Here is an 8,554-nt window from a genome sequence, read left to right on the forward strand (position 1 = left end):
ATGGTACAGGTACTATATATATATAGTTAACTGGCTCAGTACTGTCCTTTATAACAATATTTTTCACTCTAATGCAGGATCTATTCTAAAGTGTATTCACATTTAATTTTTATGGGTCTTTAATCTTCTTTATTGTTGTTGTTAAGTGCTGTCAAGTCAATTCTGACCCATAGTGACCCTGTATAGGGTTTCCGAGGAGCAGCTGGTGAGCTTGAACCGCCGACTTTGCAGTATCAAATGGCTTTGCAGTCTGGCGCATTAACCACAGTGCCACACCAGAACTCCTTAATCTTCTTTAGTCTGGTATATTTCCATAGCCTTTCTTTAACTTTCATGATACTGATATTACTAAAGTCTACAGTTTTGTTTTGATGATTCAAGTTGTTTATTCATTCTACCTAATTGAGGTTCCTTAGGTCATTTTTTAAAATAAATTGATAAAATATTTTTACATTAACATAAAATTGGTTAAAACAATCCTTCATTCCCTTTCACTTTTTTATTTAAACTTGATTTGGTTGTTAAGAATATATACAGCAAAATTAACACCGATCCAACAGTTTCTACGTAATAACATTTAGTGATGTTGGTTACATTCTTCAAACTGTGCAACCACGCTCACCTTCTTTTACTAAGATGTTCCTCCCTCACTGACATAAATTCACTGCCCCCTATGATTCCTCTCTAACCTTTGGAGTTACCATTGCCAGTCTGATCCCATATGGATAATTCTTAAAGGAGCTTAATGGCCACAGCAGGTTATTTTTTACTAGTTAAGCTAAACTCATGTTCTATATTAAGAAGGTTTCAAGGGACATTTTTGGTTTAAGATTAAAGACAATCTCAGGACAATATGTTTTAGGGTTCATCCACCACCCTTGGCTTCAGAAAGTCTAGAGTTGATGATAATTTTAAATGCTGTTCCTCATTTCCCCCCTCTTGACCTGAATCCTTTGATGTATTCTTTGATCAAAATGTTCGCCAATGGTGGTTGGGTACCATCCAGTTCTTCTAGTGCCATGGCAAAGGAGGCAACCGACCACACATCTATATCCTCTTCCTCAGTTGTTCCAGTTTTTAGCTCGTTCCCTTTCCCATCATTGCTAATATAATTTTTTTAAATTGATAAGAACTCATAGATTCCTATGTTTCTCATTGTTTTGTATTTCAGAACTGGACTTAATTATTTTGACACTCACCAGTTATTCCTTGGATGGTTGCTTTCAGGCTTTAAGACCCCAGGGAATATGCAATAAACTAGCAAGTAGAACAAAAACACTAAACTCGTTGTTAGACCAGTTTACTGGACTGTCCCATGAATGCATGGCCCTAACCTTACAAATCAAAGAACCAAATCCCATGGGGTATTTGATTGTACAGAAGCAGCTTTAACTTCTATTGTTGTGTGTGTGTATATATATATATATATATATATATATATATATATACAACACACAGCACCACACCAAAACTTTCCCTGTGAATACATGTATCTATCTATCTATCTATGTCTATATATATATACACATACATAGAGTGAGAGAAAGTCTTGGTGGTATAGTGGATTATGTGTTGGACTATGGACCACCAGTTAGCAGTTCAAGTCTACCATATACTCCATTTACAGTACAGTTACAACAATATATCAACAGAGAACTGCCAGAAATTCAAGCTGGATTCAGTAGTGGATGTGGAACAAGGGAGGTCCGATGGATCTTGGTTAAAAGCAGAAAATGCTAGAAAGATGTTTACCTGTGCTTTATTGGCTATACAATTTACCTTTATTGACTATACAATGTTTACCTGTGCTTTATTGGCTATACAAAATATTGACTGTGTGGATCAGAACAAACTATGGATAATATTGAGAAGAATGGGTTATCCAGAACACTTTATTGTGCTCAAGAGGAACCTGTACACAGATCAAGAAGGAATCGTTCAAACAGAACACAGATGCGGAATGGTTTTAAATCAGAAAATGTATAAGCCAGGATTTATTGTTTCACCATATTTTTTCAGCCTGTATACTGAGCAAATAATCCAGGAAGCTGGATTATATGTCAAAGAGCATGGCATCAGGATTGGAGGAAGACTAGGAACCTGTGATATGCAGATGATACAAGATACAACCTTGCTTGCTGAAAATGAAGAGGACTTAAAATACTTAAGTCTTATGAAAAGACCAAAGACCACAGCACTCAGTATGGATTGCACCTTAATGTAAAGAAAACGAAGAGCCTCATAACTGAACCAATAAATAACATTATGATAAATGGAGAAAAGTTTGAAGTTGTCAAAGACTTCATTATGCTTAGACCCATAATCAACACTAGTGGAAGCAGCAGTCAAGAAATCAAACAACAAATGCATTAGGCAAATCTATTGCACAAGATTTCTTTAAAGTGTTCAAGAGTAAAGATACCAGTTTGAGGGCTAAGGTGCACCTGACCCAAGCCATGGTATTTTTAATTGTTTCATATGGATGAGAAAGTTGGACATTGAATAAGGAAGACCATAGAAGAATTGATGCATTTGAGTTATGGTGTTGGAGAAGAGTATTGAAAGTACTATGCATTGCCAGAAGAACAAGTAAATATCTGTTGGAAGAAGCACAGCCAGAATGCTCCTTAAAAGCCAGGATGGCGAGGAGGAACTTTGTCTCATTCTTAGGAAATGTTGTCAGGAAAGCTCAGTCCTTAGACAAGGAATCATGCTTGGTAAAGTGGAAGGTCAGTGAAAAAAAGGAAGAGCCCAATTAGATGGATTGACAAATGACAGCAATAAAGGGCTCAGTCATAACAACAGTTGTGAGGATGGTGCAGGACTGGGCAGTGTTTCATTTTTTTGTGCATAAGGTCCCTTGAGTAAGAAATGACTTGGTGTGGCTCTGTGATAAGCATTGGCCTACTACCTGCAAGGTTCGCAGTTCAAACCTACCAGCTGCTCTTTGGAAACCTTGTACAGGATCATTATGAGTAGGAATTAACTTTGTTGTTGTTGTGATGTGCCATCGAGTCGGTTCGACCCTGTATAGGGTTTCTAAGGAGGAGCCAGTAAGCTTGAACTGCCAACCTTGTAGTTCAAGGTTGTGGCTTTGCAGTCTGGCACACAGTGCCACACCAGGACTCCAGAAAATGACTAGACAGCAGTTAATAACAACAACAAAAAGCAACAACCACAACATTCCTTGATTTAATATACTCATTTATTTACTACTGGTTTGGACTCATGGATTTTTATGTTTTTCATTGATTTATATTTCAGAATGGAAGCACTGTGGCTAAGTAGCCTTAAGCACTGGACTGCTAACCACAATGTCAGCATTTCAAGCACACCAGCTGCTCCACAAGACAAAAATAAGTCTTTCAGTTCCCATAAAGATTTACAGACACCCTATTGCTGTTGTTACTAAGTGCTCTTAAGTCAGTTCCTACTCATAGTAACCCTGCTTAGGGTTTCAAAGAGCAGCTGGTGGATTTGAACTCCTGACCTTGTGGTTTGCAGTCCAAAGCCGATTTGGAACCAACTCACTGTGGTCTACAACATATTTCAGTAATGGAATTTGTTATTTCAGCACTCACCTTGTCTCAGATTTAGGTAGGGCCAGTATCTACAAATCGTATGTCCTTGTGACATGATTCCATTATTTTTTTGAGAACTTCATTCTGATATAGTAAAATGATCAAGGCTTGTCTTATGTCTTCCTTGTGCCAGTTCTGAATATTTCCTATAGGTTGCTCTTAGTTTTTGGTTCCTTCCAAAAGTAAAAAGTTCTCCAAAAATATTCCTCCCTTCTGCATCTTTCTACCCATTTCTCTTGTTGTTGGTGTTATTATCAGGTGCCATCGAGTGGGCACTGACTCATAGCTATCCTGTGCACAACAGAATGAAACACTTCCTGATCCCTTGCCAATCTCACAATCATGCTAAACTTGTACCCATTGCTGCTGTCACTGTGCTAATCCATCTCATTGGGTTTCTTCCTCTCTGACCCCACCTTTATCAAACATGATATTCTTCTCCAGGGACTGGTCCCTCCTGATAATATGTCCCAAGTATGAGAGACAAAGTCTGGCCATCCTGGTTTAATTGAGCACTCTGGCTGTACTTCTTCCAACACAGTTTGTTTGTTCTTTTGGAAGTCCTTGGCACTTTCAGTATTCTCCTCCACCACCATAACTCAAATACATCAATTCGTCTACAATCTTTCATACTGACTGCTCAACTTGCGCATGCACGTGAGGTTATTGAAAATGTCATGGCTTGGGTCAGGCACACCTTAGTCCTCAATCATATCTTTGCTCTTCAGCACTTTACAGAGGGCTTGTGCAGCAGATTTGCCTAATGCAATACATCATTTTATTTCTTGACTGCCACTTCCATGAGTGTTGATGGTTGATCTGAGCAAAATGAAGAGTTTGACAACTTCAATATTTTCTCCATTTATATGAATGTTGATTATTGGTCCAGTGGTGAGGATTTTTGTTTGCTTTACAGTGAGGTGCAACCCATATCGAAGGCTGTGTTTTTTTATCTTTGTCAGTAAATATTTTAAGTCCTCTTTGCTTTCAGCAAGCAATATTGTATCATCTGCATATCACGTGTTATTAATAAGTCTTCCTCCAATCCTGATGCCATGTTTTTCCTCATATAATCCAGCTTCTCAATTTTTTTTGTTCAGCATACAGATTGAATAAGTATGGTGAGAGAATACAAACCTGGCACACACTTTTCCTAATTTTAAATCATTCAGTGTTTCTTGTTTTGTTGGAACAACTGCCTCTTGGTCTGTGTACAGGTTCCTCATGAGCACAGTTAAGTTTTCTCTTCCAGTCAGTTGGCCTGGTAGTTGTCTTCCAAATTTCTTGGCATAGATGAGTGAGTGCTTCCAGTGTCACGTCAGCTAAAAGATTACAATTTGTATTCCATCAATTCCCAGTGCTTTGTTCTTTGCCAAAGCCTTGGTTATACCTTGGACACCTCTCTGTATCATTGGCTCTTGAGCATATGCTACCTCTTGAGATGGTTGAACATCAATCATTTCTTTTTGGTACAGTGACTCTGTATATTTTCTGAATGCTTTGTAAATAGCCAAACTCATCATGATCTGGTTGGTCCTTTCTGTGTTTCTTTTTGTACAGATAAGCAGATATATGTGTTTTTCTGGTTTCCCTTTAATTCTTATGGAAAGACTTTATGCGTATTGCTCCTTGGTATTCTGATTTTTTTTTTCACTCAATATCCCTTGGATAACGCTCCATATTGGCTCATAGAGATCTTCCATCTGCTTTTTGGAATTCCCATAGACCCTAAAAAGCAGCTTCCTTCAATAGTAACATTATAATGCATTTATCATAACTAAGAGGCACTCTTTGTTCTATGCCAAGACATTTGGAAGACAGTTGTTTGGCCTACTGATTGGAAGAGATCTGTATCTGTATCCATTCTCAAGAGAGGTGACCCAACAGAATGTGGAAATCACCGGAAATATCATTAATACCACATGCAAGAAAAACTGCTAAAGATCATTCAGAAACAGCTGCAACAATATATTGACAGGGAACTATCAGAGGTTCAAGCTGGATTCAAGATGAGGATGTGGAACAAGGGATATCAATGCTGATGTCAGCTAGATCATGGATGAAAGCAGAGAATATCAGAAATGTGTTTACTTGTACTTATTGAGTATGCAAAGACTTTAGACTGTGTGGATCATGACAAAATTTGTACTATATTGCTAAGAATGAGTATTCCAGACCACTTAATTGTGCTCGTGAGGAATAGACCAAGAGGCAGTTGTTCAAACAGAACAAGGCGATACTGAATGGTTTAAAATCAGGAAAAAATGTGCACCAGGATTGTAGCTTTTCACCACACTTATTTAATTTGTACACTGGGCAAATAATCCAAGAAGCTTGATTATTTGAAGAAGACTGATGTGGCATCAGGATTGGAGGAAGACTCAATAACCTATCATCTGCTGGTGATGCAACCTTACTTGCTGAAAGCGAAGAATACTTACTGATGAAGATCAAGGACCACAGCTTTCAGTAGGGCTTGTACCTCACTATAAAGAAAATCAATATCCTCACCACTGGACCAATAAATAACATCATGATTAATTAAGAAGAGATTAAAGTTGTCCCCAACTTCATTTTGCTCAGATCAGCCATCATCAATACTCATGGAAGCATAAGTCAAGAAATGAAATGACCTGTAACATCAGGCAATTCTGCTGCACAAGACTTCTTTACAGTGTGGAAGAGCAAAGATGTCAGTTTGAGGACTAATGTGCACCTGCCCCAAGCCTTGGTATTTTCAATAGCTTCATAAGCATGGGAAAGTTGGGCAGTATTGCAAGGTAGATCAAAGTGGTCATTGATTGGACACACACTTCTTATAAGAAATAGAAAAGGTTTATTCCAAAACAGAGTTACATATTCGATACAGTAAATTGCACAGAGAGAAAATGGAAGTATGAGAAGCTCCAAACACTGTAAGAGAGAGAAAAAAGATCAATTGCAAGTTCACCAAACCAAGGGGAACCACATCATCTAGACAACACTAGAGGACCGTCAGGCAGCGAACTAGAGACCTGGTTGGAACACGACTCCCGGAAGTGGGTCCACTCCACGGGTAGAGTCCCAAATCCTGGCCCTAGAACCCCAGCCTTTATCCTTCTGTAAACATTACAGATTCATTTTCTTTGGAGAGTTGCCAGAGAGGTGGCCAGCCTGTCTGATGCGGCTCCAAAGTTATTTTCTCGCTTCATTTCATTAAAGTTCTGTCCACAGTTACACATTAACTGCTCTGGGTGGCAAAAGAACATTATTCTGGTGATAACATCAGTTATTGTTCCCAGGTTGCTTTAATCGGGTTCCATCTGACATTGCTTCCCTGGGTACATGCACCTTTATTAAAGCCCAAGAGAGGGGCGGAACAACAAGAGCTCCATTTTGGAGGAACAGCTAACTTAGCTGTTTCTCTTTCAGACAGTGAATAAAGAAGAACATAGACCAAGTGAATTATGGTGTTGGAGAAGAATATTAAGAGTACCATGGTAAAAGAACAAACAGATTTTGTGTTTGAAGTACAGCCAAAATGCTCCTTAGAAGCCAGGGTGGTAAAGCTTCATTTCTCACACTTCAGACATACTATCAGGAGGGACCAGTCCCTGGAGAAGGATACCATGTTTGGTAAAATGGAGGGTCAGAAGAAAAGAGGGAAGACCCCTAGTGAGATGGATTGGTACAATGGCAGCACCAATGGGCTAAAGCTTTAATGATTGTGAGGATGGTGCAGGACCAGGCAGCATTTCGTTCTGTTGTGCATAAAGTCACTGTGAGTAGGAACCAATTTGATGGCACCTAACAACAACAACAACAACAGAAATGATTATTTATGATATACTGTGGGTTAATGCGCTGAACTGCAAAGTCGTTTGAACTGCAAGCCCGGAGGTCCCAGCTCACCAGCTGCTCCTAGGAAACCTATACAGGGTCGCTATGAGTCAGAACTAACTCAACAGCACTTAAGAACACAAATGAATTTAGCTACTGGTCAGTGGTTCAAGCTCACCAGCTGCTCCTTGGAAACCATATACAGAGTCGCTATATGTGGGAATTGACTCAATGGCACTTAACAATAACAACAAATTGATTTGATTTGAATTTTACTGGTTGATTCTACTTAAATCTTTTTTTCTATTCTGTACTCATGTTGCGTTTAGTTTCTTACTCTTTTTGCAGGTGTATAATATATAACTGAATGTGTATACTGTGGCTGTTTAGCCTATTCATAGACATTTAGGTAGTTTCCAATATTTTGCATTTACAAATAATGCTACATATACTCATATTTCCATGCATATATGTTTTTGTATTGTTGGGTGTGTAGCTATAGAGTAAACACCTAAAAGTGAAATTTCCTGACAAAGGGTAAATGCATTTGGAATATTGCTGGCTATTGCCAAATTCAACCTTACTTGCTGAAAGTGAAGAGTCCATACTGATGAAAATCAAGGACCACAGCTTTCAGTAGAGGTTTTACCTCAATGTAAAGAAAATCAAAATCCTCACCATTGGACCAATAAATAACATCATGATTAATGAAGAAGAGATTGAAATTGTCCAAAACTTCATTTTGCTCGGATCAACCATCGATACTCATGAAAGCAGCAGTCAAGAAATTAAAGGGTATTGTCAACCTTTTGAATTTTTGTCAGTCTGATTGGTGAGAAATATTTTGGTGCCGTTTTATAGAGACGAATTAATGAGTTTATGTTAGGAGTAAAGTTTAACAATTTTTTATGTGTTCAAGGGCCATTATTATATCTCTTTGCACCGATCTGATGTTCCTATTGTTTGCTTTAATTTTTTTTAATCAAAAGCCAATTCTTTGTATATAAAATCTGTTAGCCTTTTATTCTTTTTTTTTTTAAATAAATGTTTTATTGTGTATTGTGTGATAGTTTACATGGGGAACATTAGTTGTACATTCATTCCATCATACATCGCTTCATTGCCATAGTTACCATCCCGTCCATGCATCATCA

At 38.2% G+C, this 8,554-nt stretch overlaps 1 protein-coding gene across 2 annotated transcripts in view; it reads left to right on the forward strand.

The window, feature by feature from the left end:
• The window catches only part of TBC1D9 (TBC1 domain family, member 9 (with GRAM domain)), a 207,689-nt gene that overhangs the window by 132,867 nt on the left and 66,268 nt on the right, over positions 1–8,554 (forward strand). The gene's annotated exons all lie outside the window — the stretch shown is intronic.

The sequence above is a fragment of the Chrysochloris asiatica genome, unplaced genomic scaffold (genome assembly GCF_000296735.1).
Source record: "Chrysochloris asiatica unplaced genomic scaffold, ChrAsi1.0 scaffold00187, whole genome shotgun sequence".
Lineage (NCBI taxonomy): Eukaryota > Metazoa > Chordata > Mammalia > Afrosoricida > Chrysochloridae > Chrysochloris > Chrysochloris asiatica.